Source organism: Rana temporaria, chromosome 3, assembly GCF_905171775.1.
Source record: "Rana temporaria chromosome 3, aRanTem1.1, whole genome shotgun sequence".
Lineage (NCBI taxonomy): Eukaryota > Metazoa > Chordata > Amphibia > Anura > Ranidae > Rana > Rana temporaria.
The window spans coordinates 368,967,500-368,988,079 of record NC_053491.1 but is presented as its reverse complement, the minus strand read 5'-3'; the positions used below and the strand labels follow the sequence as shown (position 1 = coordinate 368,988,079).

At 44.0% G+C, this 20,580-nt stretch overlaps 1 protein-coding gene across 5 annotated transcripts in view; it reads right to left on the bottom strand.

Moving 5' to 3' along the window:
* ABCC9 (ATP binding cassette subfamily C member 9) overlaps positions 1–11,308 on the bottom strand; it is a 155,808-nt gene extending 144,500 nt beyond the window's left edge. For all 5 annotated transcript variants that reach the window (XM_040345434.1, XM_040345437.1, XM_040345433.1 and 2 more), the window contains exons 1-2: positions 10,963–11,308; positions 10,844–10,854 (exon numbers count right to left, since the gene is read on the bottom strand). The gene's annotated coding sequence lies outside the window, so the exon portion shown is untranslated. The remainder of the gene's footprint in view (positions 1–10,843; positions 10,855–10,962) is intronic.
* Between the last annotated feature and the right edge of the window lie 9,272 nt (positions 11,309–20,580).

Below are 20,580 nucleotides of genomic sequence, written 5' to 3'. Positions count from 1 at the left end.
CTGGTTAAGCCTAAATTCTTTGAGATCTTTGGCATTGAGGGTCATGCCACACCGTATACTCTCAGAACCTGTTCTGGTCGTGTAGAGACTTTCGGCAGAAGGGTCGATGGGTTCATGGTGTCTCATATCGAAGGGAAAGAAAGCATACTCCTACCAACATTAGTCGAGTGTGACCAGATACCAGACGAAAGAGAAGAGATTCCTACTCCAGAGGCTGCATATCACCATCCTCACTTAAGGCACCTTGCTGATGAGATTCCCGCAATGGACATGAATGCTGAAATCTTAGTCTTGCTAGGAAGAGACATTCTTAGAGTACATAAGGTACGTGAGCAGTGTGATGGACCTGAGGATGCCCCTTATGCACAAAGACTTGATCTAGGCTGGGTAATAGTGGGCGATGTATGCTTGGATAGAATGTGTACATCATCTGAGATCCACTCCTTCAAAACTTACATGTTAGGAAATGGACGCGCATCCCACTTCAAAGAGTGCCCTCACCATCATGAAATAAAGGAGAAGCCTCTTGACATCATCCAAGTACCTGATGTCACTCCTATCCTTTGTGATGACAACCTAGGTACCACAGTGTTTTGTACCACAAGTGACGACAACAAAATAGCCTTGTCAGTTGAAGACAGAGAGTTCATCAAAATAATGGACAAAGAATTCTTCAAGGATGAGTCTAACAGCTGGGTTGCACCATTGCCTCTTCGTGCTGCAAGGGTCAAACTGCCAAACAATCGTGAACAGGCTTTATCCAAATTCAACTCACTTCAACGAACACTAAAGAACAGGCCTGAAATGAAGGACCATTTCATTACCTTTATGAAGAGGATCTTTGACAATGAGCACGCTGAGCCAGCTCCACCTCTTCAAATACACGATGAGTGCTGGTACCTATCTTTCTTCGGAGTGTACCATCCACGTCCTGAATTCTTGCTGACTGATCCAGAAGAAACCACGGCTCACGTCTTCAGTCTTCTAGAACCCGACAAAGATCCAGAGGTTCGTCCTGAAGTTAAAACCCTTGTCACCAGAACTGAACAAAGACGTGCCTTGGGCTGTCAACGCTTTGAACGTTTCTCCAAGTGGACAAGGCTGGTACGCACCACCGCAAGGTTAGTTCATAATGCACACTGCTTTCACACGAAGCTCACAGATGCTCACTGTCAAGCTTGGCACATGTGCCAAAAGCTTCTTTCTGCAAAAGACATTGCTGAAGCTGAACTGATCGTAATACGCAGTGTACAACAGGATGTCTTTGGCTCAGAAATCAGACGTATCCGTGACAAGGGGGACATTCCAAAAAACAGTCCAATTTCTAACCTGAACCCATTCATTGACAATGATGGCACGTTAAGGGTTGGTGGACGCCTAAACAAGGCTAAGTTCAGTGAGCAAGAACAGAATCCTCTCATTATACCTGCTCGCCATCACATCACCACTTTGCTCATACGGCACTACCATGAAAGGGTGAAACACCAAGGTAGACACTTCACAGAGGGAGCCATAAGAGTTGCAGGCCTTTGGATTATAGGAGCAAAAAGACAGATTACAGCTACACTGCACAGCTGTGTTCAGTGCCGCAAACTAAGAGGGAAACATCAGCAACAGCAAATGTCAGATTTGCCAGCTGACAGGTTAAGTACTGACCCACCCTTTACTCACGTTGGTCTGGATGTCTTCGGACCATGGATGGTAAAAACCCGCAGAACACGAGGTGGCCAAGCCAATAGTAAGCGATGGGCAGTGCTGTTCACCTGCATGAGTGTACGTGCAGTACACATTGAAGTAATAGAATCTATGGATGCCTCAAGTTTCATCAATGCTCTAAGACGGTTCCTTGCCATCAGAGGACCAGTCAAGACACTAAGATCCGACTGTGGAACTAATTTCGTTGGAGCTTGTCGAGAGTTACAGCTCAACTCTAGGCCAATACAAGACCTTTTAGCTGAAAGAGGCTGCACATGGATTTTCAATCCTCCTCATTCTTCCCACATGGGTGGTTCATGGGAGAGAATGATAGGAATCACGCGAAAAATACTGGACTCTATGCTCATGGACTTGAATTCCACAAGACTTACCCACGAGATTCTAACCACCTTCCTGGCAGAAGCATCTGCCATAATCAATTCAAGACCACTTGTTCCAGTGTTTACAGATCCAGAGACCCCAACTATCCTTACTCCAGCCACTCTTCTTACCCAGAAGCTTGGGACTGTTCCCGTGCCACCTGGAGACTTTAAATCAGGAAATCTGTGCTACGATCAGTGGAAGCGAGTACAACACCTTGCCAACTGCTTCTGGAATCGTTGGAAGATGGAATATCTTTCTACTCTGCAAGGACGCAGGAAATGGCAGCGCCCGAACCTTAACATCTAAGTTGGAGATCTCGTTCTGCTTAAGGATCAGCAAGCTGAAAGAGTCGAGTGGCCTATGGGTCTTATTGTAAAGAGCGTTCCTAGTGATGACGGTAAGGTACGTAAGGTGGAGGTGAAAGTTTCAAGACAAGGGACCGTAAAGACTTTCATCAGACCTATCACGGAACTCATTTTGCTCTTGCCGTTTGGAGACTGAACTTACTTGGGTATGCTGTTGGATCCTACCTGCGACTTCGAGAAGGAAGTATCTGGAACTTTAGTTGTCACAACTTGAAGCCTTATATTATAGTTGTTGCATTATATGCATGTTCTCCATTATGTCTTTCAGGTTTTCAAGACATCAAGCAAATTGCGCTGTTGTTTATTTGCATAACTACCGTTGTATTATGTAAATAGTGGCATTATCATGCCAGACGGGGAGTGTGCTGCCCCAATAGGGGCATAGAATATGAGATGCATAGCCTCAGTTAATATTAGCATTGTTATATAGATTAGAGTTTATATAGTGTGGTTTGCCTACTATTTTCTCATAGCTAAATCTATGTGTTATCCTATGCTGCCATCTAGTGGCCTTTGTTGCAATGCACATGTTTTTATGTGATTCTTTGAGTTACCACATATTTTCACTGTATGTATGCCCCTCCCTGCTTCCTGTGTGGAGTACTTCCTGTGTCATCTCTTCAGCCAGCAAGCCACATGTAGAAGGACACTCATGTACTCTGCTCAGTACGTAGGAAAGGCATCATCTTTTGACCGCACAATACTATCACCATTCATCTGCTGTTCCTGTTATCTGCTGTAACCCCTGAAGTTTAAAGAATAAACACCTCTTTTGAATGAATCAGTATTGACGAGTTCAGCTGTCTGACAAGGATTGTCCGCAGTGAGTATATCTACTTATACAGGCCAGGCATAGAGGTCTCAGCAAGGGATATATCGCTATCACAACAATCGGAGTCAGAATATATAGGCTGCAGATGGGCACTAATCAGTCTGCAGAGGGGCACAGATCAGGCTGCACTGAAGCTGCAGATGGGCACTAATCATGCTGCATTGATGCTCACTGACCATTATTTTGCTTCAAAGTGGTTTATTTAAAAAAAAAAAAAATTCCTGAAACGTCCCTCTTAACCACTTACCCCCCGGACCATATTGCTGCCCAAAGACCAGAGACCTTTTTGCGATTCGGGACTGCGTCGCTTTAACAGACAATTGCGCGGTCGTGCGACGTGGCTCCCAAACAAAATTGGCGTCCTTTTTTCCCCACAAATAGAGCTTTCTTTTGGTGGTATTTGATCACCTCTGCGGTTTTTATTTTTTGCGCTATAAACAAAAATATAGCGACAATTTTGAAAAAAATTAATATTTTTTACTTTTTGCCATAATAAATATCCCCCAAAAATATATAAAAAAAAATTTTTTTCCTCAGTTTAGGCCGATACGTATTCTTCTATATATTTTTCGTAAAAAAAACGCAATAAGCGTTAATTGATTGGTTTGCGCAAAAGTTATAGCGTTTACAAAATAGGGGGTATTTTTATGGCATTTTTATTAATATTTTTTTTTACTAGTAATGGCGGCGATCAGCGATTTTTTTTTCGGTACTGCGACATTATGGCGGACACTTCGGACACTTTTGACACATTTTTGGGACCATTGGCATTTTTATAGCGATCAGTGCTATAAAAATGCATTGGATTACTATAAAAATGCCACTGGCAGTGAAGGGGTTAACACTAGGGGGTGGGGAAGGGGTTAAGTATGCCTGGGTGTGTTCTTACTGTGGGGGGGGGGGTGGCCTCACTAGGGGAAACACTGATCCTCGGTTCATACATTGTATGAACCGAAGATCAGCATTTCCCCTGCTGACAGGACCGAGAGCTGTGTGTTTACACACACAGCTCCCGGTCCCCGCTCTGTACCGAGCGATCGCGTGTGCCCGGCCGCGATCGCGCCCGCCGGGCACACGCACGGAAGTCGGGGGCGAGCAGGGGGCGCGCGCGTGCGCCTCCGGCGGCGCGCACGCGCCCCTAATGGCAGCTCAAAGAGCCGCCGTATCGCTACGGGCTCTCGCCCAGCAGAGCCGACCTGCCGCCGTAGAATGACGGCGGCTGGTCGGCAAGCAGTTAAATTGGGGTGCGTGTTATACGCTGGCGCGTGTTATACGCCGATAAATACGGTACATACATTTTTTTTAAATACAATTCAAAAACATTTCGGCAGTTGGGAGTGTATAGATGCCAGACAGGAAGGATTTAAAGCTAAAAGTGCCCCGATGTCTAAATCTATTAGAGCTGCACTCAAGGACAATGTGTATCAATTAAAAAAAAAAAAATCTGTTATAAAACTGTCAGGCCCCGGAGGACGATCTGTCCTGAGCCCACGCTAAAGGCCTCCCATCCCCCATATCTGTCGCTTTAATTGTGGGAATTAGCTATTTGTAATGTGGCAATCCAGAACTAACATTCCAAAAAAATATCGCTCATCTTATCACAGAACAGAAAGTTCATTCCATTCACGGCTGCCAGAAAAGTTCTGCACACAACCTGAAACTTGAATATTGTGACAATCCCTCAGCCATGGACACACATTGTAACAACTTGTAACCTGATGAGAGCCAAAAAGCCATTAACCATTGCATGTCATATAGCCAACAGGGGGCGCACTAAATATTGTCCCTAGACCAGGGCTGGACTGGGACAAAAATTTGGCCCTGGACTTCATCCAGACTGGCCCACTTTGACAGGTCTCTCCCACAGCGGCCGGACAACTCCCGCACCCCCCCCCCCGACCACCCAAGCCCCCTCTCCCCCTTCACTAGCCACTATACGTTTTACTTTATTAGAGTAGAACGGCTGGTACTGGTACTCTTATAGGCAGTACCAGTGGGTATATAAAAGAAAAGTGTTACTGCGCTGATCTAATAATCCAGAGAATTCAATCTCTGGGAGTGTGAACTGTGAACTAATTTAGTGCACAATCAACCATGGGGTAGATTCAGGTACATTTGCCCATTTCTTACGGAGGCGCAGCGCACCATTTTGCCGCTGCGCCTCTGTAAATTTCCTTTGCTCCGCTTGATTCACGGAGCAGTAGCTCCGTAAATTGCGTGGGTGCTCCTGAAAAATGCCCGGCGTAAGAGCGCGCAATTTAAATGATCCCGTAGGGGGCGTGGATCATTTAAATTAGGCGCGTTCCCGCGCCGAACGTAGTGCGCATGCTCCGTCGGGAAACTTTCCCGACGTGCATTGCGGTAAATGACATCGCAAGGACGTCATTTGCTTCAAAGTGAATATGAATGGCGTACAGCGCCATTCACGATTCACTTACGCAAACGACGTAATTTTTCGAAAACGCGACGCGGGAACGACGGGTATACGTAGCATTGGCTGCCCCTGCTAATAGCAGGGGCAGCCTTACGCAAAAACCGACGTACGCAAACGACGTAAACTGCGTACGCAGGGCGCACGTACGGTTGTGAATCGGTGTTAGTATGCAATTTGCATACTCTACGCTGACCACTACGGGAACGCCACCTAGCGGCCTGCGTAAGAATGCAGTCTAAGATATGACGGCATAAGAGCCTTATGCCAGGCATATCTTAGGCTGCAGTCGGCGTATCGAGGTTCCTGAATCAGGAGCATTCGATACGCCGGCGCAAGTAAGCAATTGCGCTGCGTAACTATGGTTACGCAGACGCAATTGCTTATTGAATCTACCCCCATATGTAACATATATAATATCAGGAACTGAATATACCCAATATTAAATGTGGATAAACTTATGTGAACCAATTGATCTTAATACAAACAATCTATAGAAATATATGTTATGCAAGTGTTACAATAAACTCAATGCTTTAAATGTGACCCAAAAAGATTTTTTGGTTAGTTTGTCGGCCTACACATCAATATGCCATAGTGCTCCTGCAAAGGAAAAAATGGCTGCTAATGCTACTCCAAGCCGACCAATAGTGAAAACAAAAAATGCAAAATGAAATAAAATCAAATCATTTTTAATAAATACGTTTTAATATACTACACCATGATGAGCCCCTTGTTTTGGAGGATTTAAGGATATCTTGTAAAAGGGAAATGGAGGCAACACCCATTGACGGACAAAGAAAAGACACCACCTTGGGGCCTTTTATTATCTGGGGTCTGGTGAGTGTTGAGTTTAACCATTGGCAGTGTCAAAAGCCGCTGACCAGCATTTAAATAGCGTCTTGGAAGGTGTGCATACCTTCCACACCTTCCAAGACGCTATTCAAACCCGCCTTTAGTGTGAATGAGAGCTTAAAGGAGTTCTCTGACCTAAAACTTTTAACCCCCGCTGTGCCTGGGCTGTAAAACTATACAAAATAAACTTTCACTTACCTGCCTACGATCCCCCATTGTTCCGATATCGCCGTCCCGTTCTCCGGTCCCGGTCTCTTCCGCTTCCTGCGTGTCGGTGACTCATAGTGCGCTCAGCCTATCAGCGGCCGCAGCAATGTCCCGTCGCACTGTGAGTCACCGACCTGCAGGAAGCGGAAGAGACCGGGACCGGAGAACGGGACGGCGATATCGGAACAACGGGGGATCGTAGGCAGGTAAGTGAAAGTTTATTTTGTATAGTTTTACAGCCCGGGCACAGCGGGAGTTAAAAGTTTTAGGTCAGAGAACTCCTTTAAGGATATCTAACCCCCCCCCCCCAAAAAAAAAATTTAGATAGCATTTAAATAGCGTCTTGGAAGGTGTGCATACCTTCCACACCTTCCAAGACGCTATTTAAATGCTGGTCAGCGGCTTTTAACGGTTGACACTGCCAAAGACACTCAGTGCCGGTTAGAGGCACTCTTTCTTGTAAGTGCTTTTTATCTTTTTAATAAATACGTTTTAATATACTACACCATGATGAGCCCCTTGTTTTTGAGGATTTAAGGATATCTTGTAAAAGGGAGAAGGAGGCAACACCTATTGACGGACAAAGAAAAGACACCACTTTGGGGCCTTTTATTATCTGGGGTCTGGTGAGTGTTGAGTTTAACCATTGGTGATGGTGGCACATCTTTGTCGGGTGGAAGAGACAGTTGCACTTTGTTGTATACAGCATTACCAGCATTGAACCTTTTTCCCTATTGGAATCTATTGTGTAAAAGCAAGACTGTCTGTCATTGGACTATTTTCAGTGCAGCTGGCACATTGCACATTTTGATTTATTGTTTTTTTTGATTGTTTTGATTTGATTTTATTTCATTTTGCATTTTTTGTTTTCACTATTGGTCGGCTTGGAGTAGCATTAGCAGCCATTTTTTCCTTTGCAGGAGCACTATGGCATATTGATGTGTAGGCCGACAAACTAACCAAAAAATCTTTTTGGGTCACGTTATAGCATTGAGTTTATTGTAACACTTGCATAACATATATTTCTATAGATTGTTTGTATTAAGATCAATTGGTTCACATAAGTTTATCCACATTTAATATTGGGTATATTCAGTTCCTGATATTATATATGTTACATATGGTTGATTGTGCACTAAATTAGTTCACAGTTCACACTCCCAGAGATTGAATTCTCTGGATTATTAGATCAGCGCAGTAACACTTTTCTTTTATATGCACATTTAACCCCTTTTTAGGGTTTACACAATATTGCAGCAGATCACGGTTTTTCATTTCTTTTGCGCCGGTGACACTTACAACAATTAGTACCAGTGGGGAAGCTAGACATTATTTCTCCCGGGGGAAAGAATCAGTTCGGTGCCCCCCCTTATGGGACAAGTTTAGGCAGAAGTGAGAAACTCCTAGGCCGCTGTCACTGAAGCCGGCTCACTGAGCCAGCGGCCCACCGGGAAACTCCATGTAGTCCCAATGGCCAGTCCCTCCCTGCCCTAGACCAATCAAAAGAATATGATATTAATTAACAGTGATCCAATCAAAAGTATTAAAATAGAGACAAGGATTAAAGTTATTTTATATACAGTATATAATATGTATGTATAATATGTATGATTACACCACTAACAATTTATAAGCTATATACTGTATATATTATATCATAGGTGTGCACAGCCTACTGAATTAGGATGTGCACCCTAAATCTCAAACACACATGTTTGGGTGGATCTACATATATATGACCCCCTGCCAGCACAGTGAAAGGGAAGTGCATCAACATGGCAGATGCAGTAAGAGGGAGATCTTCCTGATGGCACATAGAGTGATTATGCTAATGTGCATGGGGTGATTAGGGTGTGCCCTGGCACATCTGACACACCCTGTCCACACGCCTATGTATTATATATATTTATGACTCACAGAGAATGGAAAACTTGAAATAATGCCCCGTACACACGAGCAGTTTTCCCGTCAAAAAAAAACAATGGTTTTCCAGACGGAATTCTGAAAATTACCCCTCTCAGCAAGCTTGTCTTGCGTACACACAGTCACACCAAATTCCGACAGTCAAAAACGCGATGACGTGCGTCGACTTGATTCTGAGCATGCGTGTTTTCTTGCGCGTTGAAATTGCAAACATACACTAGGATTTTTCCCTAACGGGAAAAAAAAAATTCTGCTCTCTTTTTTTTCTGCCAGTTTTCCTGTTGGAAAAAGTCTGATGGAGCATACACACAGTCGGGATTCCGCTCTCATCCGACTTGTTCCGACGGGGAAACCGGTCGTATGTACGGGGCTTCAGTTGTGTCACTCTTTTAATAAACTTTTACCAGATTGTCCATTTAGTTCACACAAGGATTTGCCAACTGTCAGGAGTGTCTGAAAACAGTTCAGAAATAGAAAATGCAGCAAGCTTTCAGAGGTTTTAGCAGTACACACTTCTATGTGGTGGTCTGCTGATTAACATTGATTGCCTGACCTGAATGCCTGTGTGTACCTGGCCACTAGCTTAAAGCGGAGGTCCCGTGAAAAAATAAATAAATAAAAGCCAGCAGCTACAAATACTGCAGCTGCTGAGTTTTAATAAATGGACACTTACCTGTCCTGGAGTCCCTCGATGTCGGCAGCAGAAGAAGAGCAATCGCTCGTCTCTCTACTGCCCCTGCGCCATCCTAGGTGAGGGAATCAGGAAGTGAAGCCTTGCGGCTTCACTGCCCGGTTCCCTACTGCGCATGCAGGAGTAGTGCGACATGTTCCCAGTGGTCCCCGCTGTCTCATGGGACCAGTGTGTTTCCCAGAAGGCAGCGGGGGGGGGGGGGAGGTTTGAGTGGGAGTCTCTCCCCGGAAGTGGGTGCAAATACCTGTATTATACAAAAGAAGAATGCATGACGGATCTGTCAATTAAACTTCGTGAGATTTGTTCAACAGTCAGAACTCCCAGAAATTTTTAAACCAAGTATTAGTGGGGGGGATGAAAACAGACAGATAGTCCTGGGGGCCCGTAATCTACACATAATGCAATCTATACTCCGATAGTCCTGGAGGCCCGTAATCTACACATAATGCAATCTATACTCCGATAGTCCTGGGGGCCTGCAATCTACACACATACTGCAATAAATAATCTGGCAGTTCTGGGGACCCGCAAACTAAACACATGCTGTATTTTATAATTCAGAACTTCTGGGGGAGCCCTCAATCCACACAGATACCACAATTATTATTACTTGGGACTGTTGGGAGTCTTAAACCTACACACATACTGCAAGCTATATACCGACACTACTGGGGGTCTCCAATGTACACACATACAGCACTCTATAACCTGGTACTACTGGGGTCTTCAAACTACACATACCCTGCTATCTATACTCTGGAAGCCATGGGGGTCTCCAATCTACACACACATTGCAATCTACAATCCGGCCATCCTGGGGGGCCCCCAATCTACACACACACTGCAATCTACACTCTGGAAGCAATGGGGGTCTCCAATCTACACACATATTGCAACCTACACTCCAGCAGCAATAGGGGTCTCCAATCTACACGCATACTGCAATCTATAATCCTTATCTTCTGGGGTCTCCAATCTACAGAATACTGCAATCCATAATCTGGCACTTCTGGGGTCTCCAATCTACACACATACTGCATTCTATAATCCTTAATTCCTGGGGGTCTCCAATATACACACATACTGCATTCTATAATCCTTAATTCCTGGGGGTCTCCAATATACACACATACTGCATTCTATAATCCTTAATTCCTGGGGGTCTCCAATATACACACATACTGCATTCTATAATCGTTAATTCCTGATGGTCTTCAATCTACATACATACTGCGATCTATAATCCTTGTATCCTGGGGGTTTCTAATCTACAGAATACTGCAATCCATAATCTGGCGCTTCTGGGGTCTCCAATCTACACACATTCTGCAATCTATAATCCTTAATTCCTGGGGGTCTCCAATCTACACACATTCTGCAATCTATAATCCTTAATTCCTGGGGGTCTCCAATCTACACATATTCTGCAATCCATACAGATTTAGATCTCCTCAGTTTACCTTTTGGAGGCCTCCAGGTGGGGGTCGATCTCCAGGGGTCTCTATCACACACTGAGTTGTGGATTTCTGGCTGTAATGCAGATACGGTGGTCTTCACATACACACAGGATAGAGGGAATCTCCAGGTGGGGGTCAATCTCCGGGGGTCTCTTTCACACACTGAGTTGTGTATTTCTGGCTGTAATACAGATACGGTGGTCTTCACATACACACAGGATAGAGGGAATCTCCAGGTGGGGGTCGATCTCCGGGGGTCTCAATCAAACACTGAGTTGTGGATTTCTGGCTGCAATACAGATACGGTGGTCTTCACATACACACGGGATAGAGGGAATCTCCAGGTGGGGGTCGATCTCTGGGGGTCTCTGGAAGACGTTCTGAGCTCTGGCTGGAAGTATTTTTAGCTGCTGAGATCAGTTGCTGCTGCTCCTCTCAGTCTCCTCTCTCCACTTATTTGGAGTTGTGAGAATGCAGAGCGGGCAGGAAGCTGGACAGGCAGCAGATGGGGGATCTTGAACTGGGGGTGTCCCCCATACAATGCATCACATGTACTGTATGAGTATGTCTGATGACTGCCTGTACATTACATACATGTGGCATGATCCTTGTTTGTGACATTTCCCTTTATTGTTGGGTGATCATTATGATCATGTGACTGTGGTTATATTCACATGAATTGATGCTTCCAGACAAAAGCATGACAGTCACTAACACATGTGACATCCACTCTTATATGTTACATATGTATATGTTGTATAGAACATTACCATGTACAGAATGATTAGAATTATCCTTATAATAATACATGATAATAATTCTTTACATTTATGGCACAGCTGCCTACAAACATCATACATACCAAACATATGTGACGGCTGTCTATATAGTACACGTATCAGTCATACTGAGAGCATACTGTACATATGTGACAAACAGTGCCCAAATCTGCTCATACACCTAATGTACACGCCTAATGTACACACCTAATCTATACACAATTTGAGACATTTGTGAAAAGCAATAAATCTAACAACACATATACAGTATATATATATACAGTAACAACTCATATATCTTATACTGTATATAAATATTTCTATACATTACAGTATATGTAACATGCTCACACACACACACACACATAACACATCCTACCTGCTACCTCATATACAGTGCTGACAGTCCCCTCTGCCTGCTGACCTAAATTCTACAACAGCAGCGCCCTCTGCTGCACAGACAGCACCCTGCACCCTTGATCTGATACAACACCCTTTATCTTCACACCTGTACACTGCACTGGGAGCACTCTGCACGCCTCTATTCTACACTGGGAGCGCCCTCTATCTGCACACTTCTATTCTACACTGAGAGCGCCCTCTATGTGCACACCTGTATTCTACACTGAGAGCGCCCTCTATCTGCACACCTGTATTCTACACTGAGAGCGCCCTCTATCTGCAAACCTGTATTCTACACTGAGAGCGCCCTCTATCTGCACACCTGTATTCTACACTGAGAGCGCCCTCTATCTGCAAACCTGTATTCTACACTGAGAGCGCCCTCTATCTGCACACCTGTATCTCTCTCTCTCTCTCTCTCTCTCTCTCTCTCTGCACCCCTGTATCTTGCATCAACAGCACCCTCTATCTGCACAACTGTATCCTGCATCGAGAGTGCCCTCTATCTGCACACCAGTATGCTGAACTGACAGCTCCCTCTATCTGCACACTTGTATGCTGCACTGACAGCGCCCTCTATCTGCACACTTGTATTCTGCACTGACAACACTCTCTATGCGCACACCAGCATTCTAGACTGACAGGGCCCTCTATCTGCTCACCTGCATTGTGCACTTAGAGCAGGGCCGGCCCTATGATGGGACCGGGTGGTACCATGGGTACCAGGCAGCACTTTTAGGGGGGCAGCATACTGATGCCCGCCAGCCCGTTCCGCCAGCTCCGCTACCCAAATAAAATTGATGTCCTTTTTTTCCCCCAAATAGAGCTTTCTTTTGGTGATATTTGATCACCTCTTTTTTTTTTTTGTGCTAAATATATATAAATGTTTTACTTTTTGCTATAATATATATCCCCAAAATTTAGAAAAATAAACTATTTTCTTCAGTTTAGGCCAATATGTATTCTTCTACATATTTTTGGTACCAAAATAAAAACACAATTAGCGTACATTGATTAGTTTGCGCAAAAGACATTGTGGCCGCCGGCAATTCACAGGTCCCTTTATACTCCTGGATACATGTATAGAGCCCATGGCAGGTCCTTTTATATGCCTATATGCATGTATAGAGCCATGACAGGCCCTCTTTATACATCTATAGAGCCATGACAGACCCTCATTATACTCCTTTATACATGTATAGAGCCATGACAGGTCCTATTTATACTCCTATATACATTTATAGAGCCATGGCAGGTCCTCTTTAATTCCTTTACATGTAAAGAGTCTCGACAGGTCCTCTTTATACATCTATAGAGCCATGACAGGCCCTCGTTATACTCCTTTATACATGTATAGAGCCATGTCACGTACTCTTTATAGTCCTATATACATGTATAGAGCAATGACAGGTCCTCTTTATACTCCTTTATACATGTGTAGAGCCACGACGGGTCCCCTTTAGTTATTATGATATAAAATAATGAATGTGGGGGCCTTTTGGTTGGCGTGATTTTTTTTCTGGGGGTGGGGGGGCAGCATTTCATTCTTGGTCCCAGGCAGCACAGTGTCTTGGGCCGGCACTGACTTAGAGCATACCTATCTGCATACCTGTATCCTGCACTGAGAGTGCCCTCTATCTGCAAACCAATATCCTACACTGAGAGTGCTCTCTCTCTCTGCACCCCTGTATCTTTCATCAACAGCACCCTCTATCTGCACAACTGTATCCTGCATCGAGAGTGCCCTCTATCTGCACACCAGTATGCTGAACTGACAGCGCCCTCTATCTGCACATTTGTATGCTGCACTGACAGCGCCCTCTATCTGCACACTTGTATCCTGCACTGACAACATTCTCTATGTGCACACCAGCATTCTAAACTGACAGGGCCCTCTATCTGCTCACCTGCATTGTGCACTTAGAGCATACCTATCTGCATACCTGTATCCTGCACTGAGAGTGCTCTATCTGTACACCTTTATAGGTGTGCACAGCCTATTGCATTAAGGTATGCACCTTAAAGCTCAAACAAATATGCATATGTGCATGTGTATATACAGTATACTGACAGTGTCAGTAGGGCAGATATTGGTGTCAGCATGGCAGTGGACGATGTTGATAGTTTTTATTTTTATTATTTTTTTTTTTTCAAATTCCTTTTTTTTTTAAACTCCATTGGTGAAATATCAGGGGTCCAAACAGGGGTAATCTGCACCATGAGGTGCGCCTATGACACCTCTATTCTACACTGAGAGCGCCCTCTGTCTGCACACCTGTATCCTGCACTGAGAGCGTTTTCTATCTGCACACCTCTATTCTACACTGAGAGCGCCCTCTGTCTGCACACCTGTATCCTGCACTGAGAGCGTTTTCTATCTGCACACCTCTATTCTACACTGAGAGCTCCCCCTGTCTGCACACCTGTATCCTGCACTGAGAGTGTTTTCTGTCGGCACACCAGTATTCTACACTGAGGGTGTTTTCTGTCTGCACACCAGTATTCTACACTGAGAGCGCCCTCTGTCTGCACACCTGTATCCTGCACTGAGGGTGTTTTCTGTCTGCACACCAGTATTCTACACTGAGAGCGCCCTCTGTCTGCACACCTGTATCCTGCACTCAGAGTGTTTTCTGTCTGCACACCAGTATTCTACACTGAGAGCGCCCTCTGTCTGCACACCACTTCCTGCACTGAGAGTGCTCTCCATCTGCACACCCGTATCCTGCACTGACAGCACCTTTTATCTTAATTTAATTTAACTGTCATATATTTTTATTTGGCATATAAGTAATATGTGTACCAGGTATTATTGAAATATCTCCAGGCGTACAGAAGTTATGTGGGAACATACATTTCCCATTGATTTGCATGGGACTTTAAACAAAAACCCCGACCCTCACAAATGGGGGTAGTTAAGGGATAAATTAACTATCCTATAGTTTAAGTGGACATATAAGTAACATGTGACCAAGTGTTATCGAAATATGTACAGCCGTTTGGAAGTTATGAAGTAAGATGTATTTCCCATAGAGTTGAATGGGACTTTAAAGGAAAACCCCGACCATGGCAAATGGGGGTGGGTAAGGGTTAAACCACCTATCCTATGTTTGTTGCTGACATATAAGTGTAAGGTTCTGAAAGAGTACCCCTTTATGTTTTTAACTAGAATAAATTTGAAATCATTTATTTGTATGCCTACATAGAGAAGACCGCAGAAGAATGTGTAGATGGCATTTAACTTAGATTGATAAGATTGTAGCCTGCAGTTAGCACCATAAACATAACAAGAATGTGGTTGTTATCAGGAAATACCAGATTATCTGATATTAGTGTATCATTACTGAAGACAATAGAATTACCTGCAGGCAAAATAGTATACGTGTTGTTTGAAACCTAACATGCTATTGTATTGTGTAAACATCGTGTCCTGCTGTAAAAGCAGAACACAACACTATGGAAAGTATAAGTATTGCAGCTCCTAATTGTGCGTTGTGTGCCATATAGTGAAGCACATGAAAAGCATGCTTCTTCACGGTCACTTAACGTGTTCATTTTGCGGTTACGTGAGGCACTGCATGCATTGGTCTTTATTCTTACAGTAGAGAAGTCATTAATTATAACTTTTTGTGAATTGGGACATTTAAACGTGCTTATTTTTTTTTTATTCCAATCTAAATTTAGTAGGAGTCGAAGTCGGAGTCGGTGCATTGTTTGCCGACTCCGACTCCAGGTACCCAAAATTTCCCCCGACTCCGACTCCTCGACTCCGACTCCGACTCCACAGCCCTGGTGAACTTTGTCTCTGTATTGAATTATACCTATGTTTCTGTATTCCCTTCACTCTGACCAGTACATGATCATCAGAAAGGGGCACAGATAATGGAAAAAACTACAAAAACTACACCCCCCCCCCTAAGCTAGTAGGAGAGGCGGAGCAGGGGGGGGGTGTAATTCAGTTTTTATTTGTTTTTATTTTGCACTGTCTTTGAAATTGCCCCAGCCCCTGTTTAAATCCAATCCGGGGACAGAACCGGGGACAGACTTGGTCTGGGGGCAGTGTCCTCAATCTGGGGACTGTCCCCTGAAACCGGGGATGTCTGGTCACCTTATGCTAGAGGTTACAGCACACATTATGGCTCACTGTTTATTTTCTAGTTTACAGCACATGACTTCTGCGTGTTGATTGGTTGGAGGAGGCAGTGTGGCAAATTCGGAATCATGTAGCGCAAAGCTGGAAATCTTTGGCAAGTATATAGTGGGGGATTCTACCAATGTAATGGGGAATTTACAATGACCACCAATGCAAGGGGGGATTTACACTGACCACCAATGTGAGGGGGAATTTGCACTGACCACCATGTAACGAGGGATTTTATGTCACCCATTAACAGAAAGGAGGGATTTCTACACTGACACCAATGTAATAAGAGCATTTACACCAACCACCAGTGAAAGGGGTAATATACAATGACCTCCATGTAAGGAGGAATTTACACTTGTACTGACCACCAATGTAAGGTGGCACTTCTACACCGACCACCAATGTTAGTGGGAATTTACACTGACCACAAATGTAAAGGGGAATTTCTACACTGGCCACCAATGTAAGGGGATTTAAACTCACCATCAATTTAAAGGGGGCTTCTACATGGACCACCAATGCAAGTTTGGATTTTTTAACGATTACTAATATAAAGTGGAGTTTCTACACTGGCCACCAATGTATTGGGGATTTACACTGACCACTAATGTAACAGGAGCATTCACAGTAACCACCAATGTAAAGAGGGATTTACACTGACCACCAATGTAAGGGGGACTTTCACACTGGCCACTAGTGTGAATGAAAGGATTGTACACCAAGCCCCAATGTAATGAGAAGATTTACACTGATCACCAATGTAACTAATGCCGCGTACACACGGTCATTTTTTGTGATGAAAAAAAAACGAAATTTTTAAAAACGTCATTTAAAATGACCGTGTGCGGGGAAAACATCGTTTTATGTCTTCAATTTTTTATGTCGTTTTTCAAAACGTTGTTTTTTGTGTCATAAAAAATGATAGTGTGTGGGCTAAAACTACGTTTAAAACAACGTTTTTAAACCCGCGCATGCTTAGAAGCAAGTTATGACGCAAGCTTGAATGGAACAGAGTGCCGTAGTACGTGTTGTACGTAACCACGTTTTGCTAGAGCATTTTGAAAAAACGATGGTGTGTAGGCAACGTCGTTTTTTAAAATGAAGTTTGAAAAACGTTGTTTTTTTATCATGATAAAAAACTATGTTTTTTTTTCATCACAAAAAACGACCATGTGTACGCGGCATTAGACATTTAGCATGTGTTCACATTTGTGTGTTTCGGGAATACATGCAAAATCGCTTTCCTGAAACATGCTGCCCTTTAGCAGATACGCAGCAGTGCCATTTATTGTTAATGACACCCTCATGCATCGCCTGAGATGTGCGTTTTCACATGCACCAAAATTTAGTGTGCTGTGGCACCATGTTATTTTGAAGAAGGGTTTCACCTCCAATTTGCTTACATTTGCAGAATAGGCTGATGTCACTAATGACTATAGTTGTAGGCAGGACTTTCAAGCATGCTCCTTTACCTCCCCAGTGGGCATTCATTCAGCAGAAGTGATGGTAGATATGACCTCAGGATGGCATGATATACATGTGAATACCTCTGCTATTTACATATCTATGCTGCGATCCACAACAATTTACATGTTAATTCTGCCGCTATTTGCATATCAATGCAGGTAATTTAAATGTAAACACAGGGTCTGCAGGTGAGTCATCTGTACACGGCAATAGGGCAGAGCTGGGCAGCAGCAACAGAACTTTACACTGAGATATCGGGACACAGCACGGTACTAAAACTTCAAGGGATAAGGGAATTTAAACTGGGATAGTTGGCAAGTATGGGGCAGCTGCTTTGGGTCCCATAACAACGATGCCCCTTTTGCCCTGCCTTAAAAATGGTCCTGGGGTCCCTAGCTTGGCACTCCCGATACTTCTCAAGCTTCACCCCACTAGCCTGCTCGGTCCCTGGCTTGACACACAAGGCTGCTCTGCAAGCGTCACCTCCGCTGGCTAGGTCCCTGGCTTGACACCTGCTGAAGTATCCCAATCCTTCGCTGTCCCCGGTTGGCGAGAATACTGCTCCGGTACTTGCTTCAGTTACTCACTGTGGTCCCTGGTAATAAGGTGGATGGTCCCTTAGTGACGCAAGCTTCCCCTCTACCTCTGACCACGACAGGTTCTCCGGCCAACAGAACCGTCACTTCTGGTTGGACTGCAATGTATGAAAATAAATAAATAAAAAAAATATATATATATATATATATATATATATATATATATATATATATATATATATATATAAATATATTATTATTATTATTATTGGTAGATGATTTATAGCAGAAAACAAAGATTTTTTTTTTTTTTTTCAAAATGTTTGATAATTTTTGTTTACAAAATTAAAATGAAAAAACCCAGTGGTATGCAAATACCCCCGAAAGAAAGCTTTATTTGTGTGGAAAAAATAATTAAGTAGTGCATTTCCCTCCCCCCTCCATTTTGTGTCCTGTGGGTGCTGACTTCACTGGACTCCAAGACAGTTTCATTTATTAAAAGTGTCCATTTATTAAAAGTCAGCAGCTGCAGTATGTGTAGCTGTTGGTTTTTCATTATTTTTTTTTTCAGTTCCCCTTTATGCCCGAATGCATTGGCCACTCTAGACCTATTTACTGGTAAGTTGTTTGACTGTGTCATTGTTGTGGGGCCCAAAGCAACTTGCCTCATACGTTGCCAATTATCCCAGTTTAAATTCCCTTATCCCTTGAAGTTTTAGTCCTGTGCTGTGTCCCGATATCTCAGTGTAAAGTTCTGTTGCTGCTGCCTAGCTCTGCCCTATTGCCGTGTACAGATGACTCACCTGCAGACCCTGTGATTACATGTAAATAACCTGCATTGATATGTAAATAGCAGCAGCATTAATATGTAAATAGTCACAGACAGCGGCATTGATATGTAAATAGAGGCGGCATTCATATGTATATCATGTCCCCCTGAGGTCCTATCCACCATCTCTTCTGCTGAATGCTGCCCACTGGGGAGGTAAAGGGGCATGCTTGAAAGTTCTGCCTACAACTATAGTCATTAAGCCCAAGATCCTGGGGGGGGGGGGGGGATTAGTTAGGAGGCAGTGTGGCAAATTCGGAATCATGTAGCGCAAAGCTGGAAATCTTTGGCAAGTATATAGTGAGGGATTCTACCAATGTAATGTTCCATTTAGAAGCCCCCTTTAAATTGGTGGTGAGTGTAAATACCCCTTACATTGATGGCCAGTGTAGAAATTCCCCTTTGTTGGCTGTTGATGTAAACCCCCCCCCCCCCCCATTACATTGGTTGTTAGTGTAAATTCTTCATAACATTGGTGATCAGTGTACATTTCCATTTACATTGGTGGTAAGTGCAGAATTGCCCTTACACTGGTGGTCAGTGTAAATCCCCCCTAACATTGGTGGTCGGTGTAGAAGTGTCACCTAACATTGGTGGTCAGTACAAATCTCCTCGACAATGGTTGTCAGTGTAAACTCCTCCTTACATGGAGAACATTGTATGTTCCCCCTTACACTGGTGGTTAGTGTAAAAGTTCTAATTACATTGGTGTCAGCATAGAAATACCTATTTTCTATTGGTGGGTGGCGTAAAATCCCCCGTTACATGGTGGTCAGTGCAAATTCCCCCTAACATTGATGGCCAGTATAAAGCCCCCCTCACATTGGTGGTCACTGTAACAGGACAGGCATGAAGAAGACCAGTCTGTGTATAGAGCAGTACAGGGATGGAGAGGACCAGTCTGTGTATAGAGCAGTGCAGGGATGGCGAGGACCAGTCTGTGTATAGAGCAGTACAGGGATGGAGAGGACCAGTCTGTGTATAGAGCAGTACAGGGATGAAGAGGACCAGTCTGTGTATAGAACAGTACAGGGATGAAGAGGACCAGTCTGTGTATAAAGCAGTACAGGGATGAAGATGACCAGTCTGTGTATAGAGTAGTACAGGAATGGAGAGGACCAGTCTGTGTATAGATCAGTACAGGGATGAAGAGGACCAGTCTGCATATAGAGCAGTACAGGAATGGAGAGGACCAGTCTGTGTATAGATCAGTACAGGGATGGAGAGGACCAGTCTGTGTATAGAGCAGTACAGGGATGGAGAGGACCAGTCTGTGTATAGTGTAGTACAGGGATGGAGAGGACCAGTCTGTGTATAGAGCAGTACAGGGATGAAGAGGACCAGTCTGTGTATAGAGCAGTACAGGGATGGAGAGGACCAGTCTGTGTATAGAGCAGTACAGGGATGGAGAGGACCAGTCTGTGTATAGAGCAGTACAGGGATGGAGAGGACCAGTCTGTGTATAGTGTAGTACAGGGATGGAGAGGACCAGTCTGTGTATAGATCAGTACAGGGATGAAGAGGACCAGTCTGTGTATAGAGCAGTACAGGGATGGAGAGGACCAGTCTGTGTATAGAGCAGT